This window comes from Leopardus geoffroyi, chromosome C3, assembly GCF_018350155.1.
Source record: "Leopardus geoffroyi isolate Oge1 chromosome C3, O.geoffroyi_Oge1_pat1.0, whole genome shotgun sequence".
Lineage (NCBI taxonomy): Eukaryota > Metazoa > Chordata > Mammalia > Carnivora > Felidae > Leopardus > Leopardus geoffroyi.
Genome location: NC_059338.1, coordinates 87,740,150 through 87,755,736, shown reverse-complemented (window position 1 = coordinate 87,755,736; position 15,587 = coordinate 87,740,150). Strand labels below are relative to the sequence as shown.

At 52.0% G+C, this 15,587-nt stretch overlaps 1 protein-coding gene across 5 annotated transcripts in view; it reads left to right on the top strand.

Annotated features, from left to right (window-relative positions):
- Nucleotides 1-15,587, top strand: part of ZHX2 (zinc fingers and homeoboxes 2) — a 164,764-nt gene that overhangs the window by 67,771 nt on the left and 81,406 nt on the right. For 3 of the 5 annotated variants that reach the window (XM_045453785.1, XM_045453788.1, XM_045453787.1), the window contains exon 2: nt 6,656-6,726. The gene's annotated coding sequence lies outside the window, so the exon portion shown is untranslated. Of the gene's footprint in view, nt 1-4,594; nt 6,425-6,655; nt 6,727-15,587 lie in introns of all 5 variants that reach the window. The other 2 variants (XM_045453786.1, XM_045453789.1) reach the window with 1 other exon arrangement.

Below are 15,587 nucleotides of genomic sequence, written 5' to 3'. Positions count from 1 at the left end.
AGAAACCACCGCCCACCCAGAGGGCTTGTGTTTCTAGCTCACTTTCCTCTCTTTTGCAAGGGCTCATTTTCATAGAATCCTGATCACCAGGGAGCTGTGTTTTTCCCTCTGAAACATGAGCTGTAATCAAAGGTGTATTCATCCCCAAACATCTGCCAGGAGCCACCTGAGCCAGGGTTCCCCAAAGCCTCGAGGCTCAGGCCAGGTTCCCGGGGACAATTTTTCCCTACACAAATCAGATTGCCCTGTGGTTGTCCTTTGTAAAGATGGCAGGGTCCCAGGCAATGCCTCTCAGATTGCTGGAGGATGTGAAGGGGACCCCGGGGTAAACAGGATTCCACTGTCCATTCGGCAGCTACTTTTAAGGGCCACCATGTGCCAGGTATGGCAGGCATAGAGAATCCCATCACTCACAGGTATAAGGACCCGACTCCTTGAAATGCCTGCAGGGCTCTGAAAAGTCTGGCCCTTGCTGTTTCTCTGGCCTGCTTGGCTATGGCCACTCCAGCCCGCTTCTGGTATCTGTGTCCAGCAGGGCTCCACACGCACCCTTCTCCAGCTTTTTCGTCTTCCTTCCCCTCTTCGCCTTTCAGATGTGCCCCCCTCTGCTATACTCCCGTGTGCCTCTCCTGGTGCTCTTGCTGCCATTGCCATGTGCTTCGTTGGCACAATAATGTCTTTGAAGTCTTTATCTCCAGCCCCATTGCAAGGGCTCACCTTACCTCCCCAGCCCTGGTCCATAGTGCCCGTTGTTGGAAGAATGAGGACAGTAGTAAGCAAAACAGACTGTGCCCTGCCCGGTGCTGGGCACGTCTTCCTCGAGTGTTCATTGTGCTTAACAGTTTTGAAGAGGAAATATTTGGAAACAAATACAGATCAATTCTAGAGCAGAATTCAGTGTTCTCATTCAAGACGTCAAGCTGCACCCACACACCACAGGGAGGTTATGAACTCAGCATTCTCTGTACTCTTGGGGGTCTTAGTAGAAGAGTAGGTTGGGCTTGGGGGAGAAGTAGCCCAGTTTGCCAGCAACTCCAGCCATGGGGCCAAAGTTTAAGAGGCCAGTATGGGTGGGGGGGAATGGAAGGACTATCCAGTCAGGCCAGAGTTCAAAACCCCAGTGCTGGACTTTCAACTTTGTGACATGGGGCAGTGTATTTGATCGCTCTGAGATTCAGGTTTCCATCTATAAAATGGGTACATGAATACATGCTCCTCAGAGTTGCCGTGAGAGAAAGAGAGAGAGAGAGAGAGAGAGACGGCCCCTGGAGGACTCAGCTCAGTACCTGGCACAGAACAAGAACTCAGGAAATGGTGGCCGTTGCATTAGCCACTCACTAGTGATGCTCTTTTTGGATTAAAGGCTGTTGTTGGTGATCAAGGTGAAACATTTTCTGGAGCAGAGACAGGCAACTTAAAACTATACTTCCAGCTTACAAATTGATGCCTTCTCAGAAGTGACTTGTAGCTTCCCACCTTCTTTGTACTTGACCTTTGTCTCATGTCCAGCCTGGACTGGCCCCAGCCAGAGCCTGTCACCCCCTCCCCTTTATTCCATGGGTTCCTTGCCCTCTCCTCAATATGAGGCCATCACCGCAGGACATAATGACCTGCTTACCAGACCTGGAGTTTCTTACTCATCTGCTAAATGTTTGCTGAATGAAGAAATGGAATGGAATAAATTGTGTTAGTGGGGGTGACCGTGGAGGGTGGGGGGTGTTTTTCTCCTACAAATGGTTCAAGTAGCTTCCCCCCTCTTTCCTCCTTCAGGTGTCTAGCAATCCAGGAGGCTTAAAGTAGGCCACAAGGGAAAGAGCAGGGGAGCTGGAGGGAAAATCCCATGGGCAGATTTTTCCTTATTGGGATTTTGCTCCATATGACCAACACTTTCTGGTGAAAGGAGTCCTGAGCCAGGAAGACTGGAAATACGTGCATGTGTCGAGGCTGAAGAACATCGAAACGTCCTTTAATTCATTTATAATGCTCCTAACGGGAGCTGCCGTTTTCCTCACGCAGGAACGGTGCTCGGCACCAAGGTGTCCGTTCCCTGGTGCGGCCCAGCGAGGAGGTTCTGATAGAACCCCACTTGGTTGGTGAGGAATCCAGGGTCCCAAGGAGTCGAGTCCTCGGTGTGAAGGCACAGCACAAGGGTGTGAGACTCAGACTCAGAAGTCCTGTCTCCTAGACCAGCACTGTTCCCCACGCTGGTTAGGACCAGGTGTCTCGCAGGCTGGGTCCGAGGGTAAACAGGGAACACAGGACTGATTCACGGAGACCCCTCCCAGCTCTGGCAATAATTCGCTGTGCAGCCCCATTGCAAGTTGCTCTGCTTCCCTCTGCTCAAGAATCACCTGGCCACGGGGCGCCTGGGTGGCGCAGTCGGTTAAGCGTCCGACTTCAGCCAGGTCACGATCTCGCGGTCCGGGAGTTCGAGCCCCGCGTCAGGCTCTGGGCTGATGGCTCAGAGCCTGGAGCCTGTTTCCGATTCTGTGTCTCCCTGTCTCTCTGCCCCCCCCCCCCCGTTCATGCTCTGTCTCTCTCTGTCCCAAAAATAAATAAACGTTGAAAAAAAAAATTAAAAAAAAAAAAAAAAAAAAAAAAGAATCACCTGGCCAGCGGAGGAGAGTGATAAATGTCAGTAATAATAGTAGCTACCATACCTGCTGACAAGATTCTAAGCGTTTTATGGGTTGCCTCCCTCAGTCCTACAGGGTAAGTTGGGGTTAATTAGGGGAAGGGGGAGGACAGGGCATTGAAGGAAGAGACTAAGTGTAGCCGTGTGGCTGCCTAAAGGATGGTAGACGGATTCAAGAAGCTTGGCAGTCAGGGATCCCAGAACACACTGGAGTGAGGCGAGGCAGGGAGAGATGAGCCGATCTGGACCTTGGAAGCCCTGGGGTAAGGAGCGTGGTCTTTATCCCGAGACAAATGAGGCATCTATTAGCTTCTTCCCCCACCCCATACTACCTCTGTCACATTGTCCTTTCTCAGACTCAGTCCATTATTGATTTTTTAAATGTCTATTTTTTATTTTGGCGGGGGTGGGGGGGTGGGGAGTGGTGTTGGTGAGGGCAGAGAGAGAGGAGACAAAGAATCCCAAGCAGGCTCTGCAATGTCCATGCAGAGCCTGACGTGGGGTTCTGTCTCATGAACCATGAGATCATGACCTGAGCCAAAATCAAGAGTTGGACCCTCAACGGTCAGTCTATTTTTTATCTTCCTCCTTTTTTATACTGTGAATTTCCTAAAGGTAGGGACTGGGTCTTCTTTTTTTATGTCTATCTGGTGCTTAGCACAGAATCAGGTACTTAATATAGACTGTTAACCAAGGGGCGCCTGGGTGGCTCAGTCAGTTAAGAATCTGACTTCAGCTCAGGTCACGATCTCACGATTTGTGATTTCTAGCCCCACATCATGCTCTGTGCTGACAGCTCAGAGCCTGGAGCCTGCTTCGGATTCTGTGTCTCCCTCTCTCTCTGCCCCATCCCCGCTCATGCTCTGTTTCTCTCTGCCTCTCAAAAAATGAATAAACATTAAAAAAAAATTTTTTAAGACTTAATCAAACGTTTAATGTAGTCAGTATTCAGTATTGACATGTTCGATATTCAATAACTATATATAGTGTACATTATATATAGATACTAGTACCTATAATGCAACTTACATTCAGCTGGATGATTGTAATGATAACTGAAAATTCAAAAATCGCAGCACCTCGGGGGACAGTTGGGGGACAGCAGAGCCGTCACTCTCCATGCAACTCTGTAATAAAGCTCAATCCTAGTATTTGAAACAAACACAGTTCAAAGGGCATGCTAGATTTTGAATTAAAAAAAAAAATCAGTAACTTAGGGCCCAAGTCACTACTATATTTTAAAAAGGAAGAGGGGGGATTGATGGGAGGGGCTAGAGAAGGGTTGAGGCTGCGAAGGCAGGAGGGGACAACGCCTTTGTCAGAAGTTCCAGGTGAGGACAGCTGCAGCTGTTGCCACAGGGTAGCAGAGACGGGTGGTCTAGCCCTTGGCCTTTGCACAAAGATCCGTGAGGCCCGAGCAACAGGAGCTTCTAAGACAGCATGTGGCCACGCTGAGCCGAGAGGAGGAGTGTGGAGCACGTAGGGCGACTGGACAGCGAGACCTCCAGGCTTGCCTTGCTCACTCAGGCTTCCCCAGGGGCTGGGGGGTGGGGGGGGGGGGTGTGCTTTGCATCCAGCTGGTGTCACTGGGGCAAAGCATTCATGTACTGGGAGCGTTTGCCTGTGAACTGCTGCCACCTCCAGATTTTGTTGACATCCTTCCCCTATATACCCTGTGTGAGCTCATCTGCTTTATGGAAGCCAGTGCAGTAGAAGGAACGATACATAGTGTAATATGTGACTACCTGATAAGCCAAGAAGGCCAGCTGGCCAGTTTCCATGGAGAAAGGTAACAGTCACACACCTTGTGTGGGCTGTGGACCATTTTCTTCTTGGTCCATGAGTCTATTCAGCAAACCCATTCTGTGAGCCAAGTGTGGAGCAAGGCCATGGGGAGTTAGGCACAACTAAGTGAGAGCATCATAAGCCTGTGACAGACATGATCTCTTTCCCCATCAGGAGCAGCTGAGCCGTCAGAGGACCTCAACCCCAGCCTGCCCACAAGCTGTGTGACCTCAGGAAAATCACTTAACCTCTCTGTGCCTCATTTTTCCTCAACTGCAAAATAACACTGATGACACTCTCCCAAGTTCTTTTTTTTTTTTTTTAATTTTTTTTTAATGTTTATTTTTGTGAGAGAGAGACAGAGTGCAAGCAGGGGAGGGGCAGAGAGAAAGAGAGACACAGAATCTGAAGCAGGCTCCAAGCTTTGAGCTGTCAGCACAGAGCCCGAAGCGGGGCTCGAACTCACGAGCCTTTGAGCTCTGAGATCATGAACAGAGCCACAGTCGGCCGCTTAACCGACTGAGCCACCCAGGTACCTCTCCCAAGTTCTTTTAAGCGATTAGTTAATGGATAAAAAGCTCTTTCTAAACTAAAATGGGCTTCACAGAGTATTGTCCCTCCCACAAGTCAGTGCCTGGAATACTAAGGCTGGCTGGTCTCCTGGGACCTTCTTCCACTGGATGGTTAGTTCTAAGTGCAGTGGGCAGGAGCCCCAAACTCCCTGCAATCCAAATAAATTAATCGCTGGGATTAACACAGAAGCTTGAATTCTCCTGCAGGAGGAAGGCCCAGAACCTTTAACTGGGAAATTTTGTGGGCCCTCACAAAAAGTGAGGAGGAGGAAATCAGTGTGCAACATGCAACGCCTCCCTCTCTGAAGGCTCTCCAGGACACCCAGGACCCTCCCTCTCTGGGGCCTGAGGTCATCCCCCGGCCCCCCACTGCCCTTCCCCAGCCCTCCCACCCAGCTGGGCCTGCCCATCCCTTCCCCCTCGCATTCTGCTTCCCCGAGATCACGCGGTGGAAAGGAACACCGGCTTGGGAATCACACGAGCACGGGCTTGGCTCAGCTCTACCAGTCGCCAGCAGTAAGCGAGTTGTGGCCTCGTGAGCCTGTTTCCTCACCTGGAGAATGGGCTATGACTTCCTTCCTTCCACGGTTATTGACGGATATTACTATTCCTTCCGAGATTATGGATGAGAACCTGGCGGGCTTTAGTGTGCCCAGAAATCACCCGAGAAGCTTGTTGGGAGGCAGGTTCTGACGCTGTAGGGCTGGGTGGGGTCTGCAACGCTGTTCTCTCCACCAGCTCCCAGGTGACACGACTTCCCTCTTGAAGAACAAGAACACAGAGCAGGTATATGACGGCAACTATTGCCATGAAGATTCTTTTTTCTCCCCAGTCAAAAGGTTCTTCCTTGCAAACAGGCATCGATGGATAAGAGAAACCTCTGCTCACCTCTGAATTCGTAGGGAAACAAGAAAAAACAAGTTTTGCTTTAGAGGCAGCCTGGGTGTGGGGAGTGAGGAGAGTGGCCTCCACGGCTCATCAGCACGCAGCTCCACGCGCACACGTGCGCCGCAGGTGGGCCTCCGCCGGCTGCAGAAACCTCTAGAGCTCAGGCCTCAACTTGCCATGCTGGGAACGCAGCCTCGGAGCCGGGCACACGCCTTATTCCTCCGGCTACAGCTCTCCAGAGGAATTTTCAAAGCACACGGGGTTCGCTTGGCAGGAGCCTCCCAGGATATAAACACGCATTTGGGGCTTTTGCTTTAAGGACTGCGGTGCCTTTTTGACTGGAGGCCTGTGCCCAGGCCTCTTCCCCCTCACCTTCATCAAAATGGAACCACGGCCGGCCAGCCGCTGCTAGGAGCAGACACCAAAGACTCCAGGAGAGCCGGAGTGAGGATCGGGACACCTCCCCACCCCACCCCATCCGATCCTGCTTTTGGTTTCCCCTCCTAAAAGGCCTGCTTCCCAACAAGCTGCTGACTCACCCAGGGTGAGGGGCTTTTTGTTTTTCCCCTCTCCTCTCAGCATCCCCACAAAGCCCAGAGGTTTTGAGGTTGGTTTCATGAGCAGCTTTGTCCTTATCATTTACTTTCCTTTCTCCCCGCCCCCCTCCCACCCCCGTCTCCATCCCAGTCTCCCAGTCCTCCATCCCGCCTGGAAAGAGAGTTGGACACCCAGGTGGTCGGCCCGGCTTTTAACATTGAGTTTCTCCTCTTTGTAGGTCTCGACACACTGGCTGCTCTTGGAGTTCAAGCATACCAAGATTCCCAGGATGTAAGCAATCCGGGACTGGTGAGTGACAATGTGTTGGATGCAACCTCAGCTGGATTTCAAGAAGGGGAAGGGGATGAGAAGGGGGCGCGGGCGGCCGGTCCTGGAGCCTGTCCTGAGGGCGTCCGACTTTTGCAGCTTCAAACCATTTCCCTCCAGATACACCTGGAAATGGCACAGAGAAGCTAGGTGTGAGTCCCTCGCAATTCAGAGGGGTCCTGCCAGTCCCTCCCTAGAAGCAAACAGAGTGTGTAGGTGGCTGGGCTTCCTTTCTCTGCTCAGATGCACCATCCTGAGGGCCTGGGCCTGGAATTGTTTTCAGGGAGCCTTTAACCAGGATTAGGGAGGTATTCTTAGAAGAGAGAGGACATTACCTGGTCCCCTCCAGTTTGTAACCCATCGCCCTGCGGAGACCTGAGGAGGTGAGGTGAGAAAGCCACCTTTGCACATATGAAGGGCTGTCATTGAAGAAAAGTGGGCAGCTGTTGGCTCAACCTAAGGAAAAATTCCTACCAGAAGAGGTATGCAAAGGTGACGTAGGTGTCCACTACAAGTAGTGAGTTCCCTGTCACTGGCAGAATTCAAGTGCAGGTTGCAGAAGCATCGGTGTTGAAGGAAGGAGTGGTTTTGACTAGTGTTTTACAGACTGTTCCATGATGACCTAGAACCCCCAGGGGTTCTAGGGTGAGGGGTAGCGGACTTAGGGAGAGTGAGGGGGCTTGTGAGTGTGCACTCTCTCAGCACTACCTGTTTGGTGTCGTTCTGCTGTAAAACGGTTTGGAAGTTGCTGGATGAGATGATCCTCAGCTCTTCCTATGACTTGTCCACCGGCCCATGCTGTACCTGAACTACCACCAGACAGACACACATATCACAGCACGTCGTGAACGTGATGGGGTGGGCGGCTCTCCAAGCGTGGTGGGGGTTTTGGCCAGAGGCTCCTGTCCCATGCCAGGACCACCGAAAGATTAACCGGCTAGTCATACCATCTAGAGCTCTGATCCAGGCGACACAGACCCGAAAAGAAGGCATGGGGGACACTGGAGCCCCCCAGTCCCCCAGGCTGTGGGGGGACAGTGAGGGTGGCTTCCTAAGGGGGGTGGAGCACTTTGGCAAGACCACTACCCCAGACTCAAGCTAGCGTGAGAAGAATTGCACCCAGACCCAGGTGGGGACAGTACGCGAGAGGGACACCCACTGTGAAGGGGAAGGTCTGAGTAATGAGCCCCCAGGCTTCCTTTGTGCTTTGTCACTGGGCCTTCTTCCCCTGGGCCTGGGTCAGCTGCAGCTGTAAATATTTATCAAGGGCCCCTGAGGGCAGGGTGCAGTGGGAGGCCAGAGATGGGGTTTTTCTTTAAGAAACTGACAGCATGGATAAGAATTGAGTTTGACAGTCGCTGTGCATAGGCTGTCTGTTCAGCTGAGTCCTGAGCGCTGGGGGCGGTGGAGAGGGGGTATTGAAGACCAGCAATGGGAACAGAGGGCTGAACAATGCTTTTGAGCCATGGCTTGATGCTTCCTTGGCAAATCTTCAAACAGGAGTGGGGCTTTGAGGACAGGGGCTGTGTTCTTTGATTCACAGGAGCTGGCACATAGTAGGTGCTCAGTAAGTGATTGTCAGATGACTGAAAGGGAAAACAACGAGGAGGCACCCGGGGAGGTGATGTCTAGTTAAGAGGAGCGGGGCCCCCGGAATCGATCTTCCCAGGTTCAAATCTCGCCTCTTCCACTAGCTGCTGGGCCATAGGCCAGGACATAGTAAGTGCCAATAACCCTGAGCCCTATTTTTGTTCTACATGTGGGGCATGACCCTGAATTAAGGTTCAGTGTTGGGACAGGACAGTGTCCAGTGTTGGGGCAGGCTCAGTGATGGGACAGCATGAGTCAGAGGAGAGAGCTCTGGGCTGGGAGTCAGAAGACCTGGCTCATCTGGAGGGTGGGGGGACAGGGAAGCAATCTTACCCCTGAGCCCACTCTCTAAGACGGTGATGCTGTGAGGAGGTGATCAAGGCGGCTCTATTTTTCCTGCTCTCCCTCTGATGGGCCATTGTAGTCCTGGCACCCTTCCAAAGGCAGGGGCAGCTCAGCCATTTATTGCTTGTTGGGGGCCCTCCTGGAAAGTGGTCCAACATCTCCGGACCTCCCTGTCCCCCAGTGAAAGGGAACCCAGTGCAAGCCTTCTTCTTTTGCAGAAATGGTCTTAACAACTTGAAAAGCACTGTACAAAAGAAAGATTCTGTTGATGCAGACAGAAAATCACTAAAGATGGGAGCTTGGGTAGCATAATCTCAAGCCTCCCAGCCGAAGCCCGTTCCCTGTCCCCTCCCTGGTGACGCCGCCTCCACTGGGAGACCAGTTCTCCGAACGATGCAGACACCACCCACTACACCAGGACCTGTAGCAGGTTCCAGATAAAAATTTGCACTTGCCTGAACTGGGTATAGCTGGCATCTGCCTAACTCCAAGCCTCAGACTCCACAAAATGCCCATATTTGCCCTGAAAGCAGACCTAGAAGAGTCTGGAGGGCATTTCCAGGGAGGGCCCCTGTGGGCTGGTGTGGGTACACACCTGTAAGAGACACCGAGGCAGCCTTGATTGCCGAAGACTAGAGTTGGCAGTCAGGCTCAATGGGGGCGCGCTGCTGGCACCTTCGAGCGGCCACCTCTGAAACCATGTCTGAGGCAAGATACAGTGGCCCAGGATGCTATCCGGCTTGTTCCGGTGTGGGTCGGGCGCCACAGGCAGAGAGGGTCCGGCATCTCCAAAATGGGTAAAGGAGTGCCTGCTACACGTGTGAGTCATGCAGGTGTGGGGAGCCAGGGACCCTAAAGAGAGCCAGCTGTGCAGAGAGGCAGGGTGATGGTGTTAAAGGCAGGTTAGAATAGGGATGAGGGAACAATAAAAAACAGGATGTCATGCATTAAGCAACATTCAGCCTACAAGTAGTCAGGGACCTGACTAAAGAATAAAATGCCCAGGCTCCTTTTTCGTTTTTTGTTTTTGTTTTTTTGAGACCCACACATGCACGTAAGTGCCTTAAAGAACTGAGAACAACCCGTCCACCAGGGGTACTCGAGGGCACAGAGTATACTCGATATTCGGGGTATACTCCTGGCAAGTGCCAGGACACATGCATCAAGTGACCAAAACTAGTCCCTCAAAGCTCCTCCAACATTAAAGGAAAAAATCCCCCATCCCTCCCGTGAACATTCAATGGCTCCCTTTAACCTCCCAGTAAGTGGGTGAGACCCAGGCTTCCTGGGGTGGCTCCCTCTCAGAGCTGGCACCCCCTTCTTGAGTGTTGCTTTCCCTTTCAATAAACTCTTTGCTGTTGCTTTTACCTTAAAAAAAATTGCATTTGCCTGAAACATTCATCAGGCGTTAGTAATAGACCTGGACTGCAGGATGGGCTTGCTCAGGGACCCACCTTTCGCCTCCCCTGCCTGTCACACCGTGATCCTAGCTGGATAGTAGGACCGTAGTGAGCCAGAATCACTTAGCACACAAGCACTGCCCCTGTGCCTAGGGGATCTTCAAAGATGTCTAACATTTTGCCAAGTGACCTCAATTTTACTTCTGCCTTTAGTGGGAAGGATACAGGGAGGAGGGGCTTTCCTGGCCAGCTTCAAAGAGGGAGCTCCATCAGTCACACAGCTTCTCTCAGCTTCTGTGCCACCTCTATTTAGATGAGGTGACCAGGCTAGGTCAGGGATGGTAAACAGATTTCATCTTCTGCCAACGCTGATCAACTGGTCTTGGCTGCCAGGGGCAGGATATTGAGAAGGATTCTGAGGACTATCTAAGAAATGGTGTGCTGCAATGGATTAGTGATGTCTGCTCAGGCAGAGGACAGTAGCATCTGTGGCAGTTTTTGGCATGCCTGCACTACCCCCCCCCCCCGCACCCCACCCCGTGCTTCATGTTTTATATCAACAGCCTTGTTTTGCATCAGAGAGGCACAGCACAGCAAAACCTCATTAATCTGGCCCACTTTAGAACCCACCCGAGTGAGTGAAGAGTCTTAATCTTTGGGTGTCTGCTACATTCAGGAGCTTTGTTACCTTTCAGTGAATGGAATGAAATGAACTCGCAAGTAGTTAACTGGTCCACAGTGATCTGTGCTTCGCAAGTCTGACCAATAGGGCTGAGCGCAGCTGACCTGTACTTCTGGCACAACTTACTCTGTTTGTGTGCCGAGTATGGATACCACCAAAAGAAACTCTGATAAAAGCAGAGTGTTTTTGAGGTACAAAACCGTTCAATGGGCAGCTTGACTTCTATTTCAAATTGCCAGAGAATTTGAATTAGAGCTGGCTGCACTAGCCAGGAATAAGCTGTTTTTTCCAGAATTATATGCACAAGATGAGACAAAACAGTCCAGAACTAGATTTTCCCTGAGCTTCCCGATCTGTAAAATGGGGAAATAATACACCCCATAGGGCTGTTTGGGAGAGTAAATGAGATAAAAACGCAGAAGAGACCTAGCAGGCGATCGTGCACACAAAAGCTGGTCAAAAAATGCTATTTCTTCTCCCCTGTACCACCTCCTATCTATAGTCCCCTGAAAGCATAGCTTTCTTCTTACAATATGTTCGAGAAAATGCTGTTACAGATAGATTTTTTTTAAATAGTATCATACTTTTCAAATGACTCCTGTTTTTCAGAGCCTCTTCCTTTTTATTTCCAATGATTTTTCAACGGGAAAGTCTGCTTAAACCTTCAACTGGAGTTGCTCTCGGTCGTCTGGGTGTAGGAGCTGATGCTCCAAGGGTCCCGACGGGCACGTGCGTGAAGGCTGTGGTTGCAGGTCTCCCTAGACGATGACTAGACCGTGTCCCTGTCTTCCCTTTAACTCAGCAGGTGTCAACACCCAAATACCGCTCCCTCCATAGGGAGAGTCGGGCCAGCAAAGGTGGAAAAATGCCGAATTGATACCAAGTGAATTGGAGTGTGAGCGTGTCAAAGAGGGGATCTACTTGTTAAAAATGGGTAGGAAATTGGAAATGGAACTCCAGTTTGGGCCTTAGTCCCTGAGAATCTTCAGGAGAAAGAAGTTCTCACTTAAAGAAATCAAGACCAATTGAATCTATGAGAGGCAGGGAGAGGAACCCACGTGGCCGGAGGGGCAATACTCCCCAGTCACAGGAGCCCAGGGTGGGGGAACAGGCCTGGGAGGCCCAGGGGAGCAGGTCAGGACTCCTGGGTTGTTGGCTGAGAGCAGAGGTTCTAAGGGGGCACTGGACAAGCGCGTGCCCTTTGTTCTGGTGCCTGGAGCATCTGTCCCGCCTTCTCCGGCCCCGGTGTGGACAGCCTCGTGCTTCTCCTTGGACTGGAACAGAACCGCTCTGCAGCCCGTGCCCTGCTCCCCTGCCAGAAGCCTCATCTTCCCTGCCCCAGCAGAAGGCCTGGCCAGCAGCCTGCCCACTGCCCCACGGGCAGGGGAGGAGGGGCATGGACCCCTTACCCTCCCTCCCCTTCTTTCCCCTGAGCCTCCACTCCCTGTGTGATGACTGTGCTGTGGGTCCCTGTCCTCATCCTTGTCCAGCCTCGTCTTCTCGCTCCTGAGGATGGGGCTGAGAGTGCTTGGAGCAGAGGGGAGGCCTTGTGGTTGGGGGGGAGGGGGGACAGCCAGCATAGGCTCTCCTGAGGAGCTGTCACCTGGAGGTCCGGGCAGCCAGGGATGTCTCCTTAGCACTTGAAACTCAGCAAGTCCTGCAGCTTCCTCTGAGGCCCCTGTCCCCTCTTTGAATCCCCATGGACCTTATGGCCCCACCACCCAGTGTGAGGCAGTGCCACAGGGTCATTAAGACCATGCGCTCTGGAGCTGGACTGGCTGGGTTAGCATCCCAGCTCCACCCTCACTGACCCCAGTGTTGGCCAAGTTATTCAACTTCTGTGTGCATCAGTTTCTTCATCTGTAAAATGGGCCAGCTCACAGGGTAGTTAGGACTCCTGAGTTTATGGTATGTGCTTAGAACAGGGACTGGCACAGAGTGAATAAATCAAAATCAGTAAGAAATGCAGAAATCAGTGTGTCATGTGATAGCCTGATTGACACCAGCAAGATTTTAAGTTTCGGCCCACAGAAACAACATCCTTCCTTCTGCCTGTGGGTTCAGGAGGCTTTCAGCTAGAGCCTGAGGGAGGGGGAGAATTTCTGCAGATAGGTGGCTGTGGAATCATGGGCAGAGATGCAGAGGGAGAGGACACCTGGGACATTTGGAGGATGCCAGAAGTCCGGCGTTGCTGGAGCAGGTGGAGCCTGAGGGAGGAGCACGAGGCAGTTGAGATGGGCAAGCTTGGATGAGTCAAAGCCTGGAGATCCTCAAACGCCATGGTCAGGATTGGACTCCGCAGGAAGCAATACACAGCTGTCGGAAGTTGGAGACCAAGCAGGTGATGTGATGCACGACGTGGTCACGGTGCAGGGAGTAGGTTGCGGGTAAGACAGATCAAAGGCAAGACGCAGTTGGAGGCAGCTGCAGAGAGATGGCCCTGGAGAGAAGGTGTGACTGTGACAGACAGTCACGGCAGAGGCGAAGCGAGGGGAGTTGCCCCCAGCGTACTAGGTCAGAGAAAGCATCGACTGGTCTTGAACACAGAAAGTGGGGACAGAGGAGTCCAGAGGGAGCCCTACACTCCTGGCTTGGGAATCTGAGGGAGATCCTGCTGAGCGTGGTAGTGAACAGATAGAGAAAATGTGCCAGGTGGTACAGAAGGCGCTGGGAAGGTAGTAGCTGACGCACTTGGGGGACGCCCAGGGACAGGGGTGGGCAGCGTAGAGCAAGTGGCCAGGCACGTGGTCTCGGGAGTCCACGTGGCATGAATCCAAATCCCAACTCCACCATTTACTAGCCGTGTGACCCTGGAGGGGTCATTTCCTTTTCCAGAGCTTCAGTGTCTTCGTCTGTATAATGGGGATTACATAGTTATTAGCTGCCTGAGAGGCTGTTCGGTCAGGACATGTGGCGTTAGGAGCTATGCTGACAGAGAGTGCTTAGTAGGGGCAACCTTGCCTTACAGTAGCAGTGGTCTTGATATTAACTTATAGTACTAGTATTCGTGTCCTCATCCTATTGGGGATGTCCAACATGGGCATAAGCGAGCCCAGGACAGGAGGGAGTCATTCCGGAGTCCTCCACCCAGAGGTCAGTGGTTGTCAACCTGACAGGGGTGGTCCTGGGGGAGGAAGAGAAGGCCGTCAACTGGGTTCTTTACAAATTGCATCACCCTCCCCAGCTGTGGCCTCACCACCACACCCCCGCCCCCCGCCTGCTGTCCTGTGAAAAATCAACGTGGGTGACTGTCACCATTCCCAAAGGGCATGTGCCACGTCCCTCAGGCCTACTGGGAAGGAGTGAGATGGGCAGACAGCTGACGGAGGAGCAAGGCAAGGCCATGGGGTGATTGCATTCTCTCTCAGGGACTGCTCAGAGCAGGGGGCAGAACCCGGGGACACTATCCACATTTAAGAGGCAAGACCGGGGGGCGCCTGGGTGGCGCAGTCGGTTAAGCGTCCGACTTCAGCCAGGTCACGATCTCGCGGTCCGGGAGTTCGAGCCCCGCGTCAGGCTCTGGGCTGATGGCTCGGAGCCTGGAGCCTGTTTCCGATTCTGTGTCTCCCTCTCTCTCTGCCCCTCCCCCGTTCATGCTCTGTCTCTCTCTGTCCCAAAAATCAATAAACGTTAAAAAAAAATAAATAAATAAATAAATAAAAAAAAAGAGGCAAGACCGGAAAAAACAACTCAGTCGGGAAACGGAGCTACCGCTGTCCCAGGTGCCGCTAATATGAAATGCACTCAGTCCTGCCCGACTGGACATGAAGACCCCATAAAAGGCGGGCAGTTCTGCATAATCCAGGTGCGGGTTCAAACCACACTCCCACTCAGCACGTGAGGGGTCCTCTGCTCCTTCCTCCAGCAGCAGTAGACTCTGTATCTGAGTTGAACAGGAGAGATGGCCTCCCACCTTCCCCTTCTGTCCATCTAACACTTGCCCTGGTGCCCTGCCCTGAACCCTGTTCCGTGTTATTTCAGAGCCCACAGTTTATTGGCCAAGGAAATGATAACACCTGGAACTAGGAGGTAACAAGGCTCAAGTGGATATTCAATTATATTAGTCAGACTTTTGGTTACAAGCTTAGAGATCTAATTCAAATTGACGGAAGTATAAAAAACAAAAAAGCAGTTCATGTAATTGAAAAGTCTGAGCTGCTCTGGCCCTGAGCCCAGCTGGATCTAAACAATGTCAGCAGGCATCGCTTCTCTCTGTCTCTAGACTCAGATTTCTTGTGTGGGCTTCGCTCAGGCAAGTTTTCCCCCCAAAGATCCAGCAGCTTCTCTCGGCAACCCCCACAGAAAGAGAGCTTTGCTTTGGTGGCCATCCTAGCAGATGCCCTGCGGTTGAGGGGTTCGGGTCACGTGTCCATGCCTAAGCCAAGGATTGCTGTTTGAGCAGCATCAGTGAGCGTACAGGGGAGGCTGGCTCACCCACCAGCCCGGGCAGGATGCTATCTTTGCTTTAAGTGAGCTCTCAGCTGATGAGGCTTCTCCTTTGTATGGCCAACAGGGTATCTGTTCCCTGGTTCCAATCGCTCTTCGTGCCTGAAACCACTCACACTGTTCTCGAGGTCAGAAGTCTGAAATGGGTCTCGCTGAGCTAACATCGGGGTGGCAACAAGATGCATTCCTTTTTGGAGACTCTAGTAGAGAATCCATGGCTTGCCTTTTCCAGCTGCTAGAAGCTTCCCTAATTCCTTAGTTCATGGTTCTCCCATCTTCAAAGCCAGCAATGGCCAGTTGAGTTTCCCTCCTGCTGCATTACTCTGAAGCTGACTTTTCCGCATCTCTTTTCAATCTCTAACGACTCTTGTGATTACATT